Here is a 26618-nt window from a genome sequence, read left to right as displayed (position 1 = left end):
GCAACACACTGTTTCTTTGGAAAAGGACATTGTCAAGTTAAAAAAAGGCAGAAAATGGAGAAATTCAAGGGTACATGAACAGAGAGATTGTAATCATAAAAAAAGAGCAGAAATGGATGGCTACATCAGAAAGATAAATGTGTTTGATTACACAAGAGATAACTGGATTTATATACTGAGTGAATTCAGCAGTATTTTAAAGCAAATGAAATAGCCGAAGAAAAACGAATGCCAGTTTTGCTGAGAGCATCGGATTTAAAAGCATATAGCTTGCTAGAGGTTTGACTGCTCTAACTAAACCAGCCAAAATGAACTTTGCTGATATAGTGAAAGTAATACAGGAACATTTAGATCCAAAACCATTGTTGCTGGCACAACGCTTTAGGCTTCATGCGTGGAATCAAAAGGAATGGGAGCATATGCAGCTGAATTGAAGAAATTGTCTGAGCATTATCAGTTCAGCAATGGACTTAATGATGCACCAAGAGACTATTTAGTTTGTGGAATTTTACAGGAAAGCATTCAAAAATGACTTCTAACTGAAACACAACTTACATTTAAAAGCGCATTTGAAATAGCCATATCAGTAGAAACAGAGACAGAGGCGAAACTGAGTTTCAGACAGGAATGAAACTGAGCATGAGCAAAATTGTTACATATAAACAGAAACCTGAACATACTGTTGTGGCAGGATCTCACATAAACCAGACAAATGTCCGTTTAAAGGCGAAACTTACAGAAAATACAACAAAGGACACATATAAAGAGCATGATGGGCCAACAAAAATAAATGGATTGCACATGGAAAAAAAGATTTAAAAAGTCAAGTTGCAGTTTTAAAACTAGCACTAATCTTCACGCTGGTGATGAAAAGTCTAATAATGATGAGAGTGACTGTCCTTGTGATTTACAATGTGAAAACTAACAATAGATGAGCAATATGCCTTTCACCTGAAGTGAATGGAAAATTAATTAAAATGGAACTGGACACTAACTGGACTGTTTCAGTGATTGCACAAAATGTGCTTGAACAGCATTTCAAAGATGCTAAAATGAAGTCTGCTGATATCCATTTAAGAAATTATATTGGAGAATAGATAACTCCTGTGGGAAAGACATTCATAACAGTGAAATACAGCAACCAATAATCCACATCAGGCTTGTGTATTGTACAAGCAGGAGGGCCAACATTGTGGGGTGGTGATTGGCTGAGACAACTACAATTTGATTAGAGACCCAGCCACCATTTGCACATCTCGTTGACCACAACAGTGTCAAGTGTTGAAGAAAGGTAATGGGTGATGCCACTGCACTGTTCAAGGATGGCACTGGAAAAATTCAAAGGTATCAAGGCTAAAACAACGTTCATTGAAAATGCCACACCCAATCTTTACAAAGCCCATCCGGTTTCTTATACCATCCACGATGAAGCAGCTAGTAAGCTTGATCACATGAAGGCTGGAGGAATTCTTTCCATAGTTGAGTGGAGTCCATGGGAAATTCCAGTGGACCCAGTAGCCAAGAAAAATTGCTCTGTCAGGATCTGTACTGACTTGAAGATGACCATCAAAGCAGTTATTTTTCAAGATGGCGCTAGTGAACAATGCTTCCATCGGCAACATCCTGCAGACAGCTCACGGAAGTACTTCTTTTACTACTTCTACTTTCAAATATGAGTCTACGGCTAAACTGCATGCAATTGGAACCTGTAATTTACATTTTGATGGTGCGTTTTTGGATCAATTCAGCAATCTGGCGCTTTGTTGTCTCTGAGAGAGTTCGGTGAGGTTTGGAGTGGTGTGGCCTGGAGACGGGGCATGAGCCCATGATCCACTCCATCGCTTTTCTCTGATTGAAGCACCAAGCAAGGACGACAGCAGAGGATGGGCGGAGCTACCTGCCTGTGTTTCCCCAGTCTTCCTCTCCCTCTCACTAGCTGCTGTCAAAGGAAAGTGTTGTAGTCTTGGGATTCTCCTTGGAAGAAGCTGACAACTCATTTTGGGTGACTTCAGGGTTCATTCGGGTTACTCTTTTGTTTTGCTGTTTTTGAGCTGTTTGATTGGGCCATTCAATGTGGTCTGGAGCTCTTCAGCAAAGAATGCTTTGCCCTGTTGTCTACAGAGAGCTAGTGGCACAACCGTGAACTGAACTAAGTGAATACAATTGAACACCTGGTTTGCACTTTGATGTTCTATGTGCTGTTTGCTTGCTTTTGCCATTTATGCAATTTGTTCTTTTGTGTGTATTGGGTGGTTGATGTTTACCTGAACGGGTTCCACTGTGTTTCTTTGTTTGACAGCTGCCTACCGAAATTGAAACTCAGAGCTGTATTCTGTATACATACTTTGATAATAAATGTACTTTGAATATTTGAATCTTTGGATCAATATCCTCTCCCTGGTACAGTGGATATTTTTACACAACTTTTTGGAAGGAAAAGCTTCAGCAAAGTGGACTTAGCTGAGGCCTACCTATAGATGGAGCTGGAAAAAGAGTCCAAAGTACTTGTCAATATAAACACTCACAAAGGGCTTTGTCAGCATAATAGGCTTATTTTTGGTGTAGCGTCTGCACCTGCACTCTGGCAGAAGGCTACAATCCAGACACTCATTGTAACCTAGGTGACATCAGTGTTGCTGGAAAGGATGACAAGGAATAACTCCAAAATGTCAGGGCTGTGTTAAAAAGATCTGAAGATTACAGCCTCAGAGCGCATTGCAACAAGCATCATTTACCGTGGTCACACTATCGACACACAAGGATAACACAATTGTGCTCAGAAAATTCAAGCAGTGGTGGATGTGCAAAGACCAAAGGATATGTCACAGTTGTGGTCCTTGTCAGGATTTGTCAATTACCATTACAGCTTCCTGCCAATCTTGGCTACTGTGCTCCACCCCTTGAACTCATTACTAGAGATTGGGAAGAAATGGCGATGGACAAAGCAGACAGAGGTGGCTTTCCAAAAGGTAAAGGAAATGGTGATGTCAGAGACTGTACATTATGATCCACATCGTCCAGTGAAGCTTGTCATGCACTGTCCAGGATGCCAACACATCCCGAAGAAAGATATCCATAGCTGTCTGAACCACTTGCAGCAGTCCTATAGTCAAGTTCTCCAACCAGCACAGAGGAAGCCCCAGAACTTGAGATTGTTTCACAGCCACAAGTCTCACCTGTGAAACAGAGTGTCTGGAGAAACATTATCACACAATAGTAAGAAATCCAATTAAACCTTCAGGCCTGAAAGGGACAATTTAATATTTACAGTGCTATGGATATCTGTATAGTGGTTGCATGTTACAGTACACTATGCATATAGTTAAGATGCATTCTATACTGGGTTGGAGTTTATAGCAAAGTAGGGAGGCATATTGTGTACATTTCAGTAGTATTTGAGTAATTTTGTCAACACTTTTTGATTAAGCATTCTTGTTTGTTTAAATAATTCATTATGGGTTATACAGTATGTAAAAATAAGTGAACTACATACACCATGACATTACCACATCATATATGCGTGCTTGCTTAAAGTAAGATCAAAATTAAGATACGTTATTCCCAGCTCCGTGATTTTACTTTGAATTAGTTTAATATTTTGGAGTTACAAAACATACAGGATACAAGCAAATCTGGCACAGGGGCCGAGCTTTTAATGACACATTGTCTGCCTTGAGGTGTTTTCCTTTGTGGACTCTATAGGCCTGAACATGTTCATATTGGGCCTCTGTAACTTTTACTTAAGCCTGTACAACTACCTTATGCAGGCCTGCATCTGTATGAGTGAAAATCATACCAGTGCCACCTCAACATGCTCGATCTCTGTGCTTCCGATGCACGGAGGCTCCAATAGGAAAGTAACTAAAATACTTTTGCAACATTCATATTGAGTCAAGCATTTCACTGTTGAGTGAATCACCGTGAAAAGATAAAAAATGCAGTGACCACTGGAATGCTCTGGTATGTGGAATTTTTGGTCCGCTCTTTCCCCAACTTTTCAAAATGAACATTAATTTTTTTGCTGTACGTTTTGTTGTAGAACATTTACATACAATGACAGGGGCAAGTGGAGACAACTAGAAAACCCCCATGAGAGCTAATGCTGAATTTTACCTGGTCTCTGCTCCACAGTTAATATTTGTTTCCCTAATACAGTATAAGAATGTTCCTTTACTCCGATTGCTTAACTACTCCATTACACTTGGAAGTAAACTTAAACGTTCCTCCTATGAGTGCAACGTTCTTCTTGATCTCCACTCAGATTTTCCTGTTCCTCAGTTTGTCGCATGTCTTAATAGTTTTGCCAATTAGAAGAACATCTAGAGCAATGACAGGCTTAAGATTAGGGGTTTTTGTCATCTCAGCCACTAAAAAGTGGCAATTGATGTTTGATAGGAAATCAGACATTCATAAAAAATACTAGATTTACACTATGGAAGCAGTACAGTAATTCTTCCTGTTATTATATGAAGTTATAAGACATTATTTGCATGTATCATATCATTTCCCAAATGAATTCCCTTCTGTCTCTTGGATTATCATTGGATCACTTAAGTTTTTACCACTGTTACAGGTCCAAAGTGATTTTGAAATTTAATCTGTTTATTACTTTACAGCTTCTAGACATGAGTCAACGTGAAGGCTGTAAAATATTTCACTCTCCCTTATAAACCTTAGAGCATAAAGCTCTTTTGCAAGCTAGAATTGTGGTAAAATGAAGAAAAGAATCTTTTATTGAACATGAAGTAATCCTTTTGAAAATTGTTAATTTTAAGTGGCTGCCTCACATATGACAGACGGGTCTTTGATTGAAAATAATTTAATTGGCAATTATTATATAACAAAGTAGTCAGGAAGTCTGTACTCAGTCAATAATGGTTAATAAATTGTTTGATATATGCCTGGAATTTGATACTTGAAATGAAAAAGACAAGAGACTGAGCCAGTCTTGGTGTTTGGATGAAGTCAGCTATTCACTAGTTCAAGGATTATCAGTGGGATGCCTCAGACTACCCAATCTCCTTTAAACTTTGAGTTTGTACCTGGGTGATCTAAGTATACAAGTATAGACATTAGAAAAGAGTGCCAAAAATATTCTGCAATATATATGATTGAAGTAATCTGTTGTTTTAATCTAATCAAGCTATTATACAATAACTTCAATTTTTATAGCATTGACAGATGTGTATCAGCAGTATCCTCCCCCCTCTGAGGAGGCAGCTCTTCTAGATAACTTTGGTTGCTTTATGTCTTTGTAAACATTCTAATTACCCCTTATCCTTAAAATATTCCAATAGCTCTTTTTATATCGGAACAAAAATATCAGCGAGGCAATAAAACTGAAGTAATTTACAAGATAGGTTTTGTTTTATATTGAATATATTGAATATGAATAAGATATAAACAGACATGGAAAAGTAGAGGTCAGTTTTGGTGTGATAATGGGCAGTATATATATATATCGTTACTGAAGAGGGAGGTTGTTATAACTTCACTTTATCAAAACTGGGCATTACTGAAGCTCACAGAAGACTAAATCTCTGAAAAGTAGAGGTTGAGGAATATTTAGCAAAAATGACTATCTTGATCAGAATTCTTTTATTTGTAGCCAGCAAGGAAAATTCAACAGGAATGCAACTGGTTCTTCAATGAAAGGTCATTTGGTATCATTTAGTAATAAGATCCAAACAGGAATGAAAATAATTGATTATTACTTAGAGAATTTATTCATATACAGTTGGGAAGATATCCTGGGTTTTGGCACGGAGTGCTTAATACTGTGAGAAAAAAATCAATGGAGAATATTCCAAGGAAATGCTTCATCCTGGGTGTGGGAGGCAGTTGATAATTTAAACTTTCAAATAACCCCAAATTATGCCTAAAACCATCACAGAACTGGAACTGAGTAAGTAATAATTGGCTTCTGTATCACTGGCATTACTGCTGAACAAACATAAACGTATACAACATGCTGCCGTACAACTATCAATGATGGACAGAATAATGAGTGTAGGTGCAATAACTTTATGTGGCTCTTGTTAAGAGTAAAAATAGTAACGTGGTTAGTGGCTTGGGAAGAATATTGTTCATGGATTTTGACCAAGGGATCACCATCAACAGCAAAGCAGATGACATGAAAGGAAGGGAGGGAGAGGTAGAGGGAAGGGTAGAGGGAGTGGGAAGGGTAGTGGGGGAGGGAGAGCGAGATGGAGGAGTGAGAGGGGAAGGGGAAGGGGCGAGGACAAGAGTGAGGGTCATGTGTAAGGGAAACATTTCAAATCAACATTGAGAAATAAGCCCATATTTGCATTAAGGTGAAGAAAATTTAGATGGAAGCAGGGTTGTGTACAGGAAAGGGCTGGTGAAGGAGCTCACATCGCAGGATATTAAGATGAAAACAGACAAGGCTAAACAGGAAACTGAGAATGAAGAACATTTGATTCAACCTGAATGATTAACTTGGAAGATTAACATGAAATTACCAGAAGAACATTGGTAGGAACTGAGGTGTACAGCTTACATTCTGCTGATGTGCACTGGAAAAAATAATCTTTTATCTAAGACAGTGGTTCGATGACAATGCTGGAACCGATGGAGGAGGCAGGTTGGTAACTGCTAGACAGATTATTTTTTTAAAACTTTTTTTATTGAGTTTTCAAATAATTACAGAAAGAAAAAGAAAATATGTAAAAAAAATATACCCTTCCCCCCTCCCCTTAACCCATCCCCCTAACATCCCTATAGAAAAAAAAAGAAAGAAAGAAAGAAAGAAAGAAAGGAAAAGAAAGAGTGCCTGGATATCGGAAGATCCCCACATGCTCCATGGAGTTCGTAATAACTTTAGTATATATATTTATTTCTTTCACCAAATAACCGATTATTTTATCTTCGGTGCGCTAGGCAGATTAGAATACAATGTAAGAACCATATGTGGGAGGCGTGTCATGAAATGGGATGTACAGTACCTGCTTTAAACACTTGGACTCAATGGTTGGCACATCACTCCTTAAATGACCCTGTTACATAACTGTTATTCTAGTTTGTATTAAGGCAGCGATCTTACATCAATAAGGTACAAAATGGGCTTCAGGTCAGCATGATAGACAAACGGAATTTTAGAGGCCAAAATACACAAATCAATTAATTATTTGTTTCTGTTTTTCTTGATAGAGGTCCATGAAAGAAAAAACTTGGATCACTTCCCATATCTTGGATGCCATCTGTCAGTGAAGGCAGTCAGTTATGATGAAAATGTAATTATAAGGGCAGCACAATAGCGTGTAGTGGTTAGTTTAACGCTTCTCAGTGTCAATGATTGTGGAAGTCCCAGCACTTTCTGTAAAGTGTTTATGCCTTCTCCCCGTCACCACAGGGGATTCTTCCAGTTGCTCTGGTTTCCTCCCACATTTCAAAGACATATGAATTAGCGATAATAACTTGTGGGCACGACATATTGGCACCAGAAGCATGGGCTGCCCCAGCACATTCTTGGACTGTGTTGGTCATTGGTGTAAAATGATTCATTTCACTGTATGTTCTGATGCTTTGAAGAGCATTTGAAAAGTAAAGCTAATCTTAAAATGCACCATCGCCTTCAATACGCCAACACAGCTTCTGATAATCTGAGGTAAAGAGTGTTTGAAAATACAAAGCTCATTTCTAAGGGGCAGCAATGTACCAATCCTCCTCTATACATCTGAGACAGACTAATTGTACAAGACATTTCAAAACGCTGTGATGTTACCACAAGAACCAACCTCCCCTCCTCCCTCTCTTTGATGTTCATCTGTTTAAGGCTGCTGTGCCTGCATGCTTGGGAATCAAGTCCAAAGAATCCTTCAGAAGATTGTGAAATCACTACTTTATTAAGAATATTCAAAAGTATGTTGTTTAAAGGGAAATTACAGCCTGCAGCGAGCAGTGAGAGTAATTCAGAGTGGTATATTTAGAAGTTTTGTAGGCAACACGTCACCGTGGTTCACTGTGCTGGCTAGTTTGGGAAATCTGATCACTTGGCTGTCCTTCTCCTACCTGCATACAGTCAGAGGCAAAAGAGCAAAGTTCCAGATAAGGACAACAAAGAGGTGGTTGCGGGAGACAGAGGAGCAGCAACAGAATTGCTTTGAGTCGATGGACTGGGCCACGTTCAAGGATGCATCAGGGGATCTGTCACGGACTTTATAAAAACAGTTGTAGACGAGTGTGTTCCCACAAAATCAGTCAGAGCCTTTCCCAATCAGAAGCCCTGGATAAAGCATGAAATCCGCAGTCTATTGAGGGCTGGTTCAGAGGCATTAAGATCTAGCAACCAAGTAAGAACAGGAGGTCCACGTATGATCTCCGATGTGCGAAGCAGCAATTCCAGATCAAACTTGAGTCAGTGAAGGATGCTCGACTACTGTGGCAGGGCTTGAATGCTATCACCTTCTACAAAGTGAAACAAGGCTTTGCTGCTGAATGAGCTCAATGCCTTCTATGCCCGCTTTGCCTGCCAAAAACATGGAGGGACCTTCACAAACTCCCACTCCCCCCAATGACACTGATTTCAGTCTCTGAGGCCCATGTGAGAGCATTCTTCAGGAGGGTGAACCCAGGGGAAGCATCTGGCCAAGGACTAAAGATGTGCTGATCAACTGGCTGGAGTGTTCATTGAGATCTTTAATCTTTCGCCTCGGCAGTCCGAGGTACCCAACTGCTTCAAGCAGGCTTCAATTACACCAGTGCCTAAGAAGAAGCTGGTAACCTGCCTCAATAACTATCATCCAGTGGCACTCACATCCACTGTAAAGAACTGCTTTGAGAGGTTGCTGATGATGCATATCAATTCCTGCATGAAAAGTGACTTGGATCTGCTGCAATCACCTACTGGCACATCACGTCAAAAGCAGATATGATTCCATTGACTCTTCACTCAACCTTGGTACATCCAGACAGCAAAATGCATACATATATCAGGATGCTCTTTATTGACTACCGTTTGACATTCGATACTATCATCCTCTCAAAGCTAATCAATAAGCTTCAAGAGTTTGGCCTCAAAACCTCACTGTGCAATTGGATCCCAGGCTTCCTCACTTACAGACCCCGGTGAGTTCAGATTGGCAACACGTTCTCCTCTGGAATCTCCATCAACACAGGTTCACCACACTGCTGTGTGCTTAACTCACCCCTGCTCAACTCATTTTATACTTATGACTGAGGGGCTAAGCACAGCTCCAATGCCATATTTAAATGCCCTGATGACACCACTGTCATTGGCTGAATCAAAATTGTGACAGGTCAGCATATAGGAGGGAGATTGAAAATCTGGCTGAGTGGTGTCACAACAACAACCTCTTTCTCAATGTTAGAAAGATCAAGAAGCTGATTATTATCTTCAGGAGGAGGAAACCAGAGGTCCATGAGCCAGTTCTTATCAAGGGATCAGAGGAGGGGATGATCAGCAACTTTAAATTCATTGGTGTTATCATTCCAGAAGATCTGTCCTGGGCTCAGCATCGACGTGCCATTGCAAAGAAAGCACCTCTACTTCCTTAGAAGTTCATGAAGACCCAAAACTGACAAACTTCAATAGAGGTGTGGTGGAGTGTATATTGACTAGTTGCACCATGGCCTGGTATGGAAACACCAATGTCCTTGCACGGAAAATCCTAGAAAAAGTAATGGATATGGCCCAGTCTATCCCTCCCCACCATTGAGCACATCTATTTGATGTGCTGTTGCAAGAAAGCAGCATCCATTATCAGGGACCCCCACCATCGAGGCCATGCTCTCTTCTCGCTGCTGCCATCAGGAAGAAGGTACTAGAGCTCAGGACCCACACCTCTAGGTTCAGGAACAGGCTCTTGAACCAAAGGGGATAACTTCACTCAACTTCTCATGCCCCATCACTGAACTGTTCCCACAACCTATGGACTCACTTTCAAGGACTCTCCATCTCATGTACTCCTTTTTTTTATTTTGTAGTTGCAAAGTTTGTTGTCTTTAATAATAAATTTACTTTGAACTTTTAACTCTATAAAATCCATTAAATAAAACAGTGGGTAGATAAACTAATGTCACTACCACCTCCACCCCACAAGGCCAACATCCTAGTGTTCTGCTCTGTGGTGAACTACATATACCTGTCTGGACACGCCCCCTGCTGACTGCTCCTGTGGCTCCTCCCACAGACCCCGGTATAAAGGCGATTGAGGCCTGAGCCCGGCCCTCAGTCTCCAGGATGTAGTATGGTGGTCAACCACTGCTTGTTCCTTCTTTCAGTCAATAAAAGCCGATATCTCGCCTTCACGTCTCAGAGTGAGTTATTGATGGTGCATCATGCTCAAAGTATTGAAAGCTCCTTCCCCATTTTGACACTGATTGAATGTCGATTCACACTCATTCAGATCTGTTGGGCAGGCCACATTGTTTAATGACCTGACACCAGACTCTCAGACACTTTATTGTTCATTCCAGTTTGTTGATTCTTCACCAGACGGATGTTGTCAAGCCCGGCTTTGAAAACGTGTACCATCTCCACAAACTCATCGGAGTCCTCGGCCTGTGACTGTTGAAAAGGGAAAAGGATCATTGAGTGTGGTTTTAGGAACCTGACATCCATTTGTTGGGAGAATATTCAAATCCAGCATACATGGTAGAAGGAGCGCCCACCCTCCTAATTCATCCACTTGCCTGCCCTGTCAGGCATCTCTTGTCCCACCTGAGTCTTGGACTGCAGATCTCACACAACTGTCATCAGTCACCTCAGAATCCAAAGAACTAGAATGAAAACAATCACTCTTGATCTCAAAGAAATGCCTAACAAGATACAGCCACATATTCTTCGCACTCAAAAACACTGCTCATTACTAACTGATGTTCAGCGACAGCACTCCTCACATGCAGCGATCACATTGTACAACTACCTGGTAACATTGAGCAACTACTTTCTATTTACACATTTTAGCAACACGATCCAAATTCATTAAAATTAAAAGCAATCTGTCACTGCTAGGAATCTGACATTGAAACAAAATTGCTATAAACACAGGCAGCAATTGTGGAGGGAGAAACAGAGTTAAAGCATCAGGTCAGAGGCCTTTTGTCAAAACCTACATGGTGTCTGGAGACATCAAGTACAACCAGCTTCCATCAGGAATAGATAAGGTGCACAAGTGGGGAGATCTTATTCCATCGTGTGATTGAAAACACTGCTAGAAAATTCAGGAGAACTGGAAAGCAGCTGAAACAATCCCCTGATGCCTCAATTCCTCAGTCAAAAAGCCAAAATGATGGCCGGATAGCTTAAAATCGACCTGGGTCCTGATTGTATTGCGTTATCCTCGAAAGCCAGCTGACTGGTCAAATAATGTAAACCATGTTCCGATTCAGAACCTCATTGACCAATGAATTGTCAATTATTCTGCAAAGCTATGCTGCTCTGGAGCTGCCTCCAGCTCAGTGAGGGTGCTAAAATGTCTGGTGCTTGATGCAATCTTCAGAACTTGTCACTGAAGTTGCTCAGCATTTGGGGGGGGGGATAGGAGGAGGGAAAAGAAGGGGAAAATTGTAGGCTTAGAATACCATGAGGTGTACAGCACTAGACATCAAGAAAATGTAGACTCTCTGATAGAGTAGATAAATAAGCCGATGAAGCTCAACGTTAAGAAATGTGAAGAGTTCCATTTTACTTCGGAAAACAAGTAAACTAGAGAGCAGAATCCTAAAAGCAGTATGAAAAGAAAGCAACACGTAGAACAAGCTGGAGGTACTCAGCAGGTCGCGCAGCATCCGTGGAAATGAGCAGTCAACGTTTCAGGCCGAGACCCTTCGTCAGGACTGAAGAGGGAGGGGGCAGAGGCCCTATAAAGAAGGTGGGGGGAGGGTGGGAAGGAAAAGGCTGGTAGATGCCAGCTGAAAAACCAATCAGAGAAAAGATCAAGGGGTGGGGAAGGGGAAGCAGGGAGGGGATAGACAGGAAAGGTGAAACAGGAATGTAAGGGGATAGCACTTTGTGTAGTAGAAGAAGGCAGAATCATAAGAGAGGTGATAGGCAGCTGGAAGAGGAGGCAGAGTGAAACTGGGATGGAATGAATCTCCTCTACTGCCATGATGAGGCCAAACTCAGGTTGGAGGAGCAACACCTCATATACTGTCTGGGTAATCTCCAGACCCTTGGTATGAACATCAAATTCTCCAACTTCGGGTAATTCCCTCCTTCTCCCTATCCCCATCCCAGTTTCACTCTGCCTCCTCTTCCAGCTGCCTATCACCTCTCTCATGATTCTGCCTTCTTCTACTACACGTAGTGCTTTCCCCTTACATTCCTGTTTCACCTTTCCTGCCTATTCCCCTCCCTGCTTCCCCTCCCCCACCCCTTGATCTTTCCTCTGATTGGTTTTTCACCTCCCCCCACCTTCTTTATGGGGCCTCTGCCCCCTCCCTCTTCAGTCCTGACGAAGGGTCTCGGCCCGAAACGTTGACTGCTTGTTTCTACAGATGCTGCCCGACCTGCTGAGTTCATCCAGCTTGTTCTACTTGTTGCTTTGAACACAGCATCTGCAGTGTACTTTGTGTTTAGTATGAAAAGAAAGGTGTCTGTGGGTATATGTGCATAGTTAGTTGAAATTGCAGGATGATTGCAGAGAGATTTGTGTGACGCTTTCACAGGTCAGGGCATTCTGGAGTTCGGAGTTCAATTCTGGCACCATTCGGTAGGGAGTCTCCGTACATCCTCCCCGTGGAACGCATGGGTTTTCCCCGGGAGCTCCGGTTTCCTCCCACAGTCCAAAGATGTACCGGGTAGGTTAATTGGTCTTTGTAAATTGTCCCGTGTTCAGATTAGGGCTAATTGGGGTTGTGAAGTTGCTGGGGCGGCTTAGCTCAAAGGTCTACACAATGCCGTACCACTAAATAAATACATAAAATAAAATAAATAAAATTATTAAACATACAGAAGCACAGGCTACAAGAATCAGGAGGCAGGCACAATCGTTTTAAACCAATGAATTGCCCAGTCCTGGTCTCTGCACTATAGAGGTGAAAGAAGGCAAAGAGAGATTTTATGAGATGATACCAGGAATGAGAAACACACAAAATGCTGGGGGATCTTCAGTAGTCCTGCCGAAGGGTCTCAGCCTGAAACATCGTCTGCACTCGTTTCCATAGATGCTGCCTGACCTGCTGAGTTCCTGCAGCATTTTGTGTATGTTACTTGGCTGTTCAGCATCTGCTGATTTTCTCTTGTTTCTGCCAGCAATGAGAAATATTACTTATCTAGATTTGGCAGAGAAGCTGAAATTGTTTTCATAGGAACAGAGGAGGTTGCAAAGGGATCTGACAGAGGAATTTAAAATCTTGAAGTGGGAATTGTTGATAGAGAGGAACTGTTGCCGTTGGTGAAGTGGTGAAGAACAAAAGTATATTGAATAAAATGATTGGCAAAAGAACCATAAGTGCCAAGAACAAAAACATTCTATTTTTGGATAGCAAGTGATTAGGGCCGGAATACACTACAGGGACGGCAGTAAAAATGATTCAGCCACAAGGTTCAAAAGGAGCTGTGCGAGTATTTGAAATGGGAGAATCTGCAGGGCCTGGGCTCTGGGGCAGTGGACATAAGGGTTGAACTAACTGCATTATTCTTAGATGGAACTGGTATGTATGTAACCTGCTTCCTTATTAAGCAATAGAGTCCTACCCCGGTAGGTCTCAGACTATAAGGAAAGATGCCTCAGGCTGTATAAGACCAGTGGGAAATGTGAGAGGAACTGAGACACAATGTTGTTAGGTGAGCTTGGTCACCCACGTCAAGTCGTTAATCTTTCCCCCCTGGTGGCAGCCTGATGAATCCTCCGCAGCCACCTCCCCCGGAATTTGACTGTTTGGCTATACAGCCATCCCTCAAGCTCTATAAATTCCTTAAACATCAACACCTCTAAATAGACCTTAATCCCATTACTCAGCTGTAACTCACTGTGTCACTACTCTGATCACCCCCACTGACCATCCAAGCTAGGCCTCCTCAGTGATGGACCCGATTCTCATGTCTTAACTAAAATTTAGAGCTCTCGTCAGTAGGGTTTACCCCTTGGCTGCATCTGCCTGTTGATAGTGCATAATATAAACTACCTATATAGATGCTGATTTCTGAAGCATTCTACCTATGAAGTATAGGCCTTGCTTTGGTAAGTGAATTCTGATTGGTGATAGCCACTCCTGAAAATTGGGTGTACTTACCAGCTCCTAGATTGCTATATAGGACCTTGGTCAGACTCCACTTGGAGTACTGTGCTCAGTTTTGGTTGCCTCACTACATGAAGGACATGGAAACCATAGAAAGGGTGCAGAGGAGATTTACAAGGATGTTGCCTGGATTGGGGAGCATGCCTTATGAGAATAGGCTGATTGAACTCAGCTTTTTCTCCTTAGAGCGATGGAGGATGAGAGGTGACCTGATAGAGGTGTATACGATGATGAGAGGCATTGATTGTGTGGATAGTCAGAGGCTTTTTCCCAGCTCTGAAATGGTTGCCACAAGAGGACACAGGTTTAAGGTGCTGGAGAGTAGGTACAGAGGAGATGTCAGAGGGGTAAGTTTTTTACTCAGAGAGTGGTGAGTGCATGGAATGGGCTGCCGGCAACAGTGGTGGTGGCGGATATGGTAGGGTCTTTTAAGAGGCTTTTAGATAGGTACATGGAGATTAGTAAAATAGAGGGCTATAGGTAAGCCTAGTAATTTCTGAGGTAGATCCGAAGGGCCTGTATTCTGCTGTAGGTTTTCTATGTTTCTATGTAGATCCAGGAAAATCACAGCCAGTCCTGGTTTGTCATTATAACCATTATAATGTAAATGCATAAATGTTAAGTGTAACTCACACCAGCTGAAAGCAACATAAATTTCTTAGAGTCCCACACTTTTTTCTCAGCATCACTCAATTTTTTTTTGGAAATGTGCATATGCAACTATTTTATTCTATAACAGAATGACATACTTCATGTATTTTAATATTTATTTATGCATTCAGTGGGCACTTGATTAGGTTCAGGAGTGGGACTGGCGTGGTCTCCTCCTGCGCTAGTCCATCCACTTTGAGGTTTGATGTGTTGTGAATTCAGAGAAACACCTCTGTTGCAACATATGGTTATTTGAGTTACCAGACCACAAGACATAGGAACAGAATTAGGCTGTTCAGTCCTGCAAGTCAGCTCCGCCATTCCATTATGGCTGATCTAATACCCTGTCAAACCCATTCTCCTGCCTTTCCCTCCAAATCTTTGACAGCCCTGACTAATCAAAAACATGTCAACATTGACGACCTCCACAGCCATCCGTGGTAACGAATGCCACTGATTCTCGACCCTCTAGCTAAAGAAATTCCTCCTAATTTCTGTTCTAAATGGATATCTCTCTTTTCTGAGGCTGTGCCGTCAGGTCCTGGACTCCCCCCACAGTAGGAAACATCCTCTCCACATCCACTCCATCTATACATTTCAATATTCAATAGGTTTCAATTAGATTCCCCCTCATTTTTCTAAACTCTGGTGAGTACAGGCCCAGAGCCATCAAAAGTTTCTCATACATTAACATATTTATTCCCAGAATCATTCTTGTGAGCCTCCTCTGAACCCTCTCCAACACCAGCACATCTTTCCTTAGATAAAGAGCCCAAAACAGCCCACAATACTCCGTGTGGTCTGACCAATGCCTTATAAAGCCTCAGAATTACATTCTGCTTTTGTAGTCTAATCCTTTCAAAGTTAAATCTAACATTACATCTGTCTTCCTTGCCACCACCACAACCTGCAAGTTAATCTTTAGGGAATTCTGCATAAGGACTCTCAAGTCCCTTTGCACCCTTTGAAATTTCTCCCCATTTAGAAGATAGTCTATGCCTTTATTTCTTATACCAAAGTGCATGACTGTACACTTCTCTGCACTGTATTCCATCTGCCTCTTCTTTGCCCATTCTCCTACTCTGTCTATGTCCTCCTGCAGCCCCTCTGCTTCCTCAGCACTAACTGCCCCTCTTCATATTGTTCACAAACTTGACCACAAAGTCATCAATTCAGTCATTGAAATCTTTGACACATAAGGTAAAAGAAAGTGATCGCAGCACTGATCCCTGTGGATCACCAGCAGCCAACTAGAAAAGGCCTCCTTTATTCCCGCTCTTTGCCTCCTGTTAGTCAGCTGATCTTTTATCCATGCAAGTAGCTTTCCTGTAATACCATGGGCATATACCTTGTTAAGCAACCTCATGTGTGGTACCTTGTCAAAGGCCTTCTGAAAGTCCAAATTATCAATATTCACTGACTCTTCTTTGTCATTTGCCTACTTGTTATTTCCTCAAAGAATTCCTACACGTATGTCAAGTAATGACATATTTCCTTAAGAAAACCATGATGACTTTGGCCAGTTTTATCATGTGCTTCCAAATACCCCAAAATCTCATCACTAATAGTGGACTCCAACATTTACCCAGCCACTGAAGTCAAACTAACTGGCCTATAATTTCCTTTCTCCTGCTCCCTCCCTTCTTAAAGAGAGGAGTGACAGTCTTCTGAAACCATTCCAGAATCTACAATCTCTTCAGCTACCTCTTTCAGAACCCTGGGGTGTAGTCCATCTGGTTCAGGTGACCTCTGACCTTTCAGCTTCCCAAGCATCTTTTCTCCTTGATAATAGCAATTACACTCACTTCTGTCTCTGACACTCTCAAATTTCTGGCATATTGCTAGTGTCATCCACAGCAAAGACTGATGCTAAATGCTTATTACTACGCCATTACTACACTACAATGTCATTTTCCACTCTTGACTCTCTTGTACTCTTTAAACATCTGAATAAACTTTTGGTTTACTCTTTTATATTATTGGCTAGCTTACCTTCATATTTCATTTCTTTAATTCTTATGGGTTTTTTTTAGTTGCCTTCTGTCGGTTTTTTAAAAGTTTCCCAATCCTCTAACTCCCCACTAATTTTTATTTGTTATCTGCCCTCTCTTTTGGAAGTAGGTACAGAGCAGATATCAGGGCTAAGTTTTTTACACAGAGAGTGGTGAGTGCGTGGAATGGGCTGCTGGTGACGGTGGTGGAGGCGGATATGATAGGGTCTTTTAAGACCCTCCATGTAGGTACATGGAGCTTAGAAAAGTAGAGGGCTATGGGTATCCCTAGGTAATTTCTAAGGTAAGGACATGTTCGACACAGCTTTGTGGGCCAAAGGGCCTGTATTGTGCTGTAGGGTTTCTATGTTTCTTTTGCTTTTATGTTGTCTTTAACTTTCTTTGTCGGCCACGGATATACCATCCTCCCTTTAGAGTACCTCTTCATCTTTGGATGTATCTATCTTGTGCCTGCTGAATTGCCTCCAGAATAACCAGCCATTGCTGTTCTGCTATCATTCCCGCCAGTGTCCCCTTTCAATTAACTTTGGCCAGCTCCTCTCACCTGCCTTTGTAATTCTCTTTACTCCACTGTAATACTGATACATCTGACTTTTTCTTCTCCCTCTCGAACTGCAGGATAAGTTCTATCATGTTATGATCACTGCCTCATAAAGGTTTCTTTATCAAATCTGATTCACTACACAGCACCCAAACCAAACTGCCTTTCCTTTAATGTGATCAACCACAAACTGCTCTAGAAAGCCATCTCATGGGTATTCTACAAATTTACCTCTTTTGGGATCCAGCACCAACCTGATTATCCAATCTACCTTCCCCCCCCCCACCGACTATCGCAATATTGCCCTTACTACTTGTTTTTTCTGTCTGCCATCGTAATTTGTATCCCACATTCTGGCTACTGTTTGGAGGCCTGTGTATAACTTCCATGAGGGTCTTTTACATTTGCAGTTTCTTAACTCTACCCACAAAAATCCTACATCTTCTGATCCTATGTCACCTCTTTCTAAATATTTGATTTCATTTTTTACCAACAGAGCTACCCTCCCCACTCTGCCTACTTGTTTTTATTTCATTTTGATCCAATGTGTATTCTTGGTTGTTAAACTCTCAACTATGATCTTCTTTCAACCATGACTCAGTGATGCCTACAACGTCATACCTGTCAATCTCTAACTATGCTCAAGATCACCTACGTTATTCTGTTTACTGTGTACATTCAAATATAATAACTTCAGACCTGTCCCCATGTTACACTTCAACTCATCCTATTGACTGCAATTCACTCCAGTTCCTATCATCCTGCCAAATTAATTTAATTCATTGTCACCTTCTTGCCAGATTGAACCAGTCTGGCCATTCTCCTCTGACCTCTCTCATTAACAAGGTGTTTTCACCCACAGAACTGCCACTCACTGGATTTTCTTTTTTTTTGTTTGTTTTTGTACCACTCTCTATAAACTCTGGAGACCGTTGCACGTAAAAATCCCAGGAGATCAGCAATTTCTGAGATACTCAAACCTCCCCATCTGGCACCAATAATCATTCCATGGTCAAAGTGATTTAGATCACATTTCTTCCCTGAACAACAAATGAACCATGCCTGCATGCTTTTATGTATTGAGTTGCTGGCACATGGTTGGCTAACAATAGATTTGCACTAAAGAGCAAATAAAGGTGTACAGATGTACCAAATAATGTGGTCTCTGAGTGTATTTTCAGAACATAAAGTATCTTTGCCAAACATACTTCCAATATGCAATTGACTTGAAGTACACCTTGTACCTTATACAACTATTTTTTCCAAGATGAAAGATAAATAAATGTCATTTGATAGAACATTTCAAATTGCATAGAATTGAACATCAAAATGGCATTACACATTAAGTCAGTTTATTCTACATATATGAGAATAATTTTATTTTACATGTCAAGCAAAATGTGAATGTGTATTTTATCCATTAAAACCTTCAGCATGGTTACGAGTACTAACTGTGTGCTAATTTCAAGTGTCACTCAAGAAGCACAAATCTGGATGCATAATCACTCAATACAGTACGTGTTAAATTCAGACTGTGGTGTTGAAGTGGGACGTTTTACCTAGACTGACTGTCAGAGGCTTGAGGTCTCCAATACTTGATCAAGTAACATGACAGAAAAGGTGAATGAAATTTCAGAAAGCACTGAAAAATAGAAAAAGCCTTAACTTGATTGTGGAAACATCTGGTCAATCAATGAAGACTGGTTTGCTTTAGGGTCTTCTCTACCCCACAGGCAGAGGGAGGCTGTTATCACGTGCCTGAGTAAGCCTTTCTATGTTGTCTGCTCTGACACTTGAAGGTGGTGAATTTTTTTTATTTTGTACATCCAAGGTTACAGCATCAACATCAAGCATGCATTTCATATTGACATTGCTGTTGTGGGCTTGGAAAACCCTTCTGTGTATGTCATAAATGTCAGAGAATGTTACAGCAGAGAAACAGGCCCTTTGCTCATCGTCCACAGCAACCATCAAGTGTCCATTTTCGCTAATCTGTTTTCTTTTCTCCCCACGTTCCCTTCAACTCTCTACACATTCTACCACTGACCTACAGACCAGGAACAAGTTATAATGGCCATTCAACCTATCAACCCACACTTCTTCGTGATGTGGGAGCACCCAGAGGAGACACACAGTCACAGGGAGAGCCTGGAAACTCCAAACCTATAGCACCTGTGGTCAGGATTTAACCCGGATCGCTGGTGATCTGAGGCAGCGGCTGTTTTAGCTGCATTATCTAGCAGCCTTTGTGCATAGACTTGTTGTATGTGTGGAGACCAGAGAATGCAAGGAGCTTAATGATCTAATTTTATTTTGCATGAGGGAATCACCAGTCATCTTCCATAATTTATACATCAAGTCTGTTGTTCAGCATATAAAAACATGCTTTCTGCAGTTTAAGTTTCAGCCTGTTATTCTGAACTAGTAAAGTCAATCTCATGAAATCTGGATTTATTTTGGCTTTGATAATTATTGAAAGATAATAGTATTGCTAGTATTATAAGCTATCAGGCTGATCAACGCCTCACCCATTTATCCACCCAATTCTCCCCGCACACCACCACTACATCCACATTAGCCATTAGCCACTCCTCTCTACAGCCCCTAAGCACCCTTCATCTCCACTTACATTCCACACCTCATATCTACAATGGCACAGTCACTGTCCTACTGTATTTTCATGTGGCCTACGTAGACAACCTCCTGTTGCCAGGAGTAACTTTGTCACTTTATCATTTCACCTTACGTTCAGATACCCCTGCACTTTAAGATCAATCTGTGTATAGAAGTTAATCTTAAGTATATATGGCCACATTTGGTTACTTCTACATTGTGTTTTATAGGATTGTTTTTTATATTTATATTTAATGTGATGTTATACTTATTGTGTTTCTTTATTCTGCATCTTATCCAGAGTAATAACCATTTCATTTTCCTTTACCCTTGAGTATTGATGAATGACAATAAACAATCTTGAATCTTGAATTTCATTATGAATCATGAGTTTGCAAACTTAAGAGAGGATCTCTGTATGCTGACACTCAACAGAATTCAAATCCGTTTGTGGACTTCACTTCTTTTTATATTATGTATCGTTAAGGCTTAGCTAATACAAGTCATCTACCACTTACAAGAGCACTCTGTTCCTGAGAACTGTAACCTAACAGCTATCAAGTCAGAAAGTCTGGAGTATATTTGCATAAAAACAAAGGCCGACCGAGAACAGCATAAAGTTAGACCAGGACATGAACTCAGTCATTCAAATATCGTTGTAAACCAAGTGGCCACGTGGCAGAAGATACTAGTAACCCTGCAATAAACAGCAAATTGATCTGCTGGTCACCCCAATGCTCGATTGTATGTATGCGCTATACAAGATAGGGTTCATAACCTGGGGAGGGACAACCTTTAAGCAGAACTAAGATCAAATCAGAGTCTGCAATTCATTGAGGCCTTATTCAATATGAGTTCATGTTGTACTTAAATAGTAAATCAGAAAGTAATTTGCTAGTTGACTCTTTGAAGTTGCCCACTTACGTATAAAAGTTTGCTTCAATTAACTTCACGTTTGAAAACAGTTCTGAAATGCATATACATTGAATACAAATGTGATTTTGCATACTACCATTATTAGTCTAGTTTTAATTTGTACCAGAACCTGAGTTAAACCATCCAGATCAAAGTATTATAGATAAGGACAATTAGAAACCATTTGAAAACAATGTTCTTTTGTTTTTATAGTACTAAGACTTTGAGGTGTCTTTTGCTACTGAATTATCGTAAAAGTCAACTTTCAAGAAGTTGAATTATGAGGAAAACAGGAAATAGTGGAACAGTATCACAAGAAAATGAGTCAATTTAAAATTGAACAAGTGTTTTAAACTGTTGAGGAAAAAGGAATATGTTTTGCTTATTCAGGTTCCTTTAGCGTGCTACTTTGAGATTTGCCCTTGTAATTTACAACAAGCTCAGGCCTCTTCAGTCCAGTTTATAAAATATTACACATTTGTTTTAAGTCTTTGGCAAAAATATATAAATATAACTTCTGATGCAAAGTTATTGAGGTGAAATGTTAGTCTGTTTTTTTTCCCTACAGATGTTTCCAGCATTTTCTGGTTTTTTAATATAGTTTACATATAATCATATACAATATGCAGCCCAGTTAGTCTGTGGTGATGTTTATAGGCTAATCAAGTCTCTTGTCATTCCATTACCTCATCCCAGCCTCAGAAAGTCTTTCAATTTCCCTTTTTCCCTCTACTCATCCTATGTCCTTCTTGTAGGTATGTCTTAGACACTTCCTGTGACAGAAAATTCCACATCTAATTACCTCAAGAAGAAATGTCTCTTTTTTTCCTGCAATTTTGTTTATTGGCAAATATCTTGTGTTTTTGGCCCTTTTCTTGGATTCTACCACAAATGGAAATGTTTTCTCCTGAACTAGGCTGTCCAGTTCATTCATATTTCAAAAGAAGTAGAATTTTACCCTATTCTGTGTTTCTAGATTGCTGTAATCTCAGGTCTAGTACCTTCCTGATACATCTTTGATTCAGTGTGCTTTAGACCCTTGCACACTGGTAGTGTGTTTAATGCCCAGAAATAAGAGCACTAATGGAAGAAGCACTAAAATCTTTGGAGAGATATGTTATGACAGTGTGACTGAGCCAAGAATAGTGCCCCCCTCCAATTAGATTGCCTATTGCCTGGATGGAAGAGGCTGCCTGTGAGAGAGCTGCTCCATGCTGAGATCTGCTGCTCCTGGAAGGAATACAGACCATTGCTCTGGATCTACTGCCAGATATATTGACAGACTGCCAGATCCTATGATCTCTTCTCCTTAACCCACTGTTGGATGTGATGGAACGTGTCTCCCACTCTGTTTGGCAACACAGCTCTCCCCAGCCAGAGATTTCTCCATGATAAAATGCTCAACAGCTGTGACGGTGAGTGTGCATGGCTGAGGAGAAACGTGTAATTGAACGAAACAAGGAAGAAACACCAACTTCCACCTTCTGTAACAGGTCGTATCTGAGCAACCTGACAACACAAGGGGTCAGTGCTACCAGTCATCAGCAATGGCCCACACACAATGTGGCTACCCCTGAACATCACACTTCAGTGCTAAGATGTTGAACATCAGCCCAAGTGCTTACAGACAGCCTCTTCACACCAAGCTCTGGAGCAATTCAGTTTTGGGGGGTGCTAGCGAAGTGCAGAGATTCATGCATATTCTCTGTAAAGCTTTTTAACTGCAAACATAAAACTAATCAAAATAAAAACAAGACAGCCGGGATAACTTGTGTACATTAATTTCATTATAACTTTATGCAAGATGGGCACTCATCATGTGATTGATTCATGATGTATGCAATTCACGTATATTGACATATGACTCATAATGAAATATTTAAACAAAGAAGAACGCTTATTCAAACAATATATTTGCAATATTACTCAAATATCACTGAAATATTTAATACACAACACTCCTCCCTGCTTAACTATAAACTCCAACACAATACAGAATACATCCCAACTTCTATAGAGTATGCTGGTTCCAAGGGTGACATAGCCGGAGGTGGTAATGAGGATAAGCTCTCACTGCCTATAAGGTGCTTCCACATAGCTTGCGTCTCAAATAGCCTCTGTCAACCAAATCCAGCTCCCGGCTTTCAAGTGGCGGAACTGTTCCTACCAACAGGAGAAGGGGCAAAAGTGAGTCTCAGGTTCCTCAAAACCAGATGCTTCAGGCAGGTGGGGCTCGGTAGTCCTGGTCGACTGCGCACCTAGGAGAAGGAAAACTCTGATTTTAAAACCTCCGCTGCCTTGTGGCCACACCCAATTATGGGAAAGGCTATGGGGGTAAACCCTGAGAAGAAATCCGGAGCCGGAGTCCCGTAGGTGGTCAATAGGGAGGACTTCATCAGTCTATTGTCTGGCAACTCCTGCAGCCGAAGAGGCCACCGTGTGTAACGATCCTCGTGCCAGTGGGTCCTGACCGCCGAGGCCGAGAGATTGGGACTGTCTCCATGCTAAAGCTTTTTTCATTATAATATCTTTCGTGCACAGGTCGTTGTGTTGTGCACATTCGTCTTCCTCGGACTTCGAGAGACTACTACTATAGAGTATACTATATAGATAGTAAATCTTAAATTGTCCCATTCAGGCCTAAATATTTAAACACTGTGGAGGATTTCTTGCTCTTGTGGGATAATGTTTTTCCTGGCAAGGGGGGTGGGGGTGTCACTCTAATTGGCAGGTAGGAAATGGGGGTGTGAAACAATCTCAGTTGCAGGGGCCTGTGGATCTGTGGTGGTTGTAGGAGTTGATTCTTAGACTGCAAGAAGTAGTTCTGACAGCTCTGGACACCATTCTTCTCTATTCCTTGGCTTTTCTCTACTGGATCTACTTTGCTACCTCTTCTCTTCATGATTTTTATAAATGACCTGGATGAGGAAGTGGGGGATGCGTTAGTAAATTTGCTTATGACCCAAAGATTGGGGATGTTGTGGATAGTGTGGAGGGCTATCAGAGGTTACAGCAGGACATCAATAGGATGCAAAACTTGTCTGAGAAGTGACAGATGGAGTTCAACCCAGATAAGTGTGAGGTGGTTCATTTTGGTAGGTCAAATATGATGGCAGAATATAGTATTAATGGTAAGACACTTGGCATTGTGGAGGATCAGAGGGATCTTGGGGTCTGAGTCCACAGGACACTCAAAGCTGCTACGCAGGTGGACTGTGGTTAAGAAGGCATACAGTGCACTGGCATTCATCAACTGTGGAATTCAGTTCAAGAGCCAAAAAGTAATGTTACAGCTGTTTAGAACCCTGGTCAGACCTCACTTGGAGTACTGTACTCAGTGCTGGTCACCTCACTACAGGAAGGATGTGGAAACTATAAAGAGGTTGCAGAGGAGAATTACAAGGATGTTGCCTGGTTTGGGGAGTATGCTTTAAGTTGAATGAACTCGGCCTTTTCTCCTCGGAGTGATGGAGGATGAAAGGTGACCTGATAGAGGTGTATAAGATGATGCGAGGCATTGATCGTGTGGATAGTCAGAGGCTTTTTCTCACGGCTGAGATGGCTAACACGAGAGGACATAGTTTTAAGGTGCTTGGAAACAGGTACAGAGGGGATGACAGAGGTAAGTTTTTTTACACAGACAGCGGTGAGCACATGGAGGTGGATACAATAGGATCTTTTAAGAGGATCCTGAATAGGTACATGGAGCTTAGAAAAACAGAGAGCTATGGGTAACCTGAGGTAATTTCTAAAGTAAGTACATGTTTGGCACAGCATTGTGGGCCGAAGGTTTTCTATGTTTCTATGTTGAAGTTTGTGCAATAAGCTTAATGCATTCAGAATAGTTTCTGGTTCTTTATACTCACTAAAGCCAATGCCTTGCAACTTTCCTGAAGCTCCTTGAACTCTCTTCCTGTCTCTGAATGTGAACAAAACAAAAGAGATGGTTGTTGACTTCAGGAGGACACTCCCCGCTGAACATCGACGGCTCCTTGGTAGAGATGGTTAAGAGCACCAAATTTCTTGGTGTTCACCTGGTGGAGAATCTCACCTGGTCCCTCAATACCAGCTGCATAGCAAAGAAAGTCCAGCAGCGTCTCTACTTTCTGTGAAGGCTGAGGGAAGTCCATCTCCCACCCCCCATCCTCATCACATTCTACAGGGGTTGTATTGAGAGTATCCTGAGCAGCTGCATCACTGCCTGGTTCAGAAATTGCACCATCTTGGATCGCAAGACCCTGCAGCGGATAGTGAGGTCAGCTGAGAAGATCATCAGGGTCTCTCTTCCCACCATTACGGGCATTTACACTGCACGCTGCATCTGCAAAGCAAACAGCGTTATGAAGGACCCCATGCACCCCTCGTACAAACTCTTCTCCCTCCTGCTGTCTGGGAAAAGGCATCGAAGCATTCCAGCTCTCACAACCAGACTATGTAATAGTTTCCTCCCCCAGGCTATCAGACTCCTCAATACCCAGAGCCTGGACTGACACCTTACTGTCCTACTGTCTTGTTTATTATTTATTGCAATGCCTGCACTGTTTGTGCACTTTATGCAGTCCTGGGTAGGTCCGTAGTCTAGTTTTTTTTCTAGTGTTGTTTTTTGCGCAGTTCAGTCTAGTTTTTGTACTGTGTCATGTAGCACCATGGTCCTGAAAAAAATGTTGTCTCATTTTTACTATGTACTGTACCAGCAGTTATGGTCGAAACGACAATAAAAGTGACTTGTCATGACTTGATAATCAAGACACATTTCACAAGTAACTGCCTGAATAACATATTGGAAGCTTTCACAACTATGTTGCCTACAAAAACTGTTGTAGTTGGACCACTGGTTTGCCTCTTTCATGATTCCTCTGATCAGCATGGTCATTCATTGATGCAATATGTTTTCCAGTCAGAGGCACTGAGATCCATCTCATCATTAGTTTGCCCTCTGTTGGAAAATAATTCATGGCATATAGATGATAGTTTTGGTATCAATTACTTTTCTTATTTTGCTTTCAGTTTGCTCTGTTACAGGGGATGTGGCATGCAAATGGTGGATGCCTGTCCAATTAGTTTGCAGTTGTCTCAGCCAATCACATCCCACAACACTGGCCCTCCTGCTTTTACCACATACAAGACCAATGTGGCTTGTTGGTTGTTGTATTTCACTGTTATGAATGTCATTTCCACAGGAGTTATCTTTTCTCCAGTATAAGTTCTTTGTTAGATATCTGCAGGCTTCTTCTATTCAGTATCTTTGAAATGTCATGCAAACTCATTTTGTGGGATGACTGAAACAGCCAAGTTAGTGTCCAATTCCATTTTAATTAATTTGCTGTTCACTTCTGGTGTAAGCCATATTGCTCGTTTATTGTTAGATAAACAGGGCAAGCCAGCCCTGTTTCACTCTCATCATCATCAATTTTTTCATCAACAGCATGCAGATGAGTATTCTTATTGAAACTGCAACTTGAATTTTTATCTTTTTCTCTTTCATGTGCAGTCCGTTTATTTTTGTCTCCCTGACACGCTCTTTGAATATATTCCTCTTCATTGCATTTTCTGCAAGTTTTGCCTTTAAACCAGCATTGGTCTGGTGTATGTGAGCCCCTGCCACAATGGTAACACAATTTGTTCAGTCAAGCCAGTTTCTGTTTAGACATCACAATTTT

This window comes from Hypanus sabinus, chromosome 8 (genome assembly GCF_030144855.1).
Source record: "Hypanus sabinus isolate sHypSab1 chromosome 8, sHypSab1.hap1, whole genome shotgun sequence".
NCBI lineage: Eukaryota > Metazoa > Chordata > Chondrichthyes > Myliobatiformes > Dasyatidae > Hypanus > Hypanus sabinus.
The sequence above is the reverse complement of the archived record's forward strand: the minus strand, read 5'-3'. Positions refer to the sequence as shown.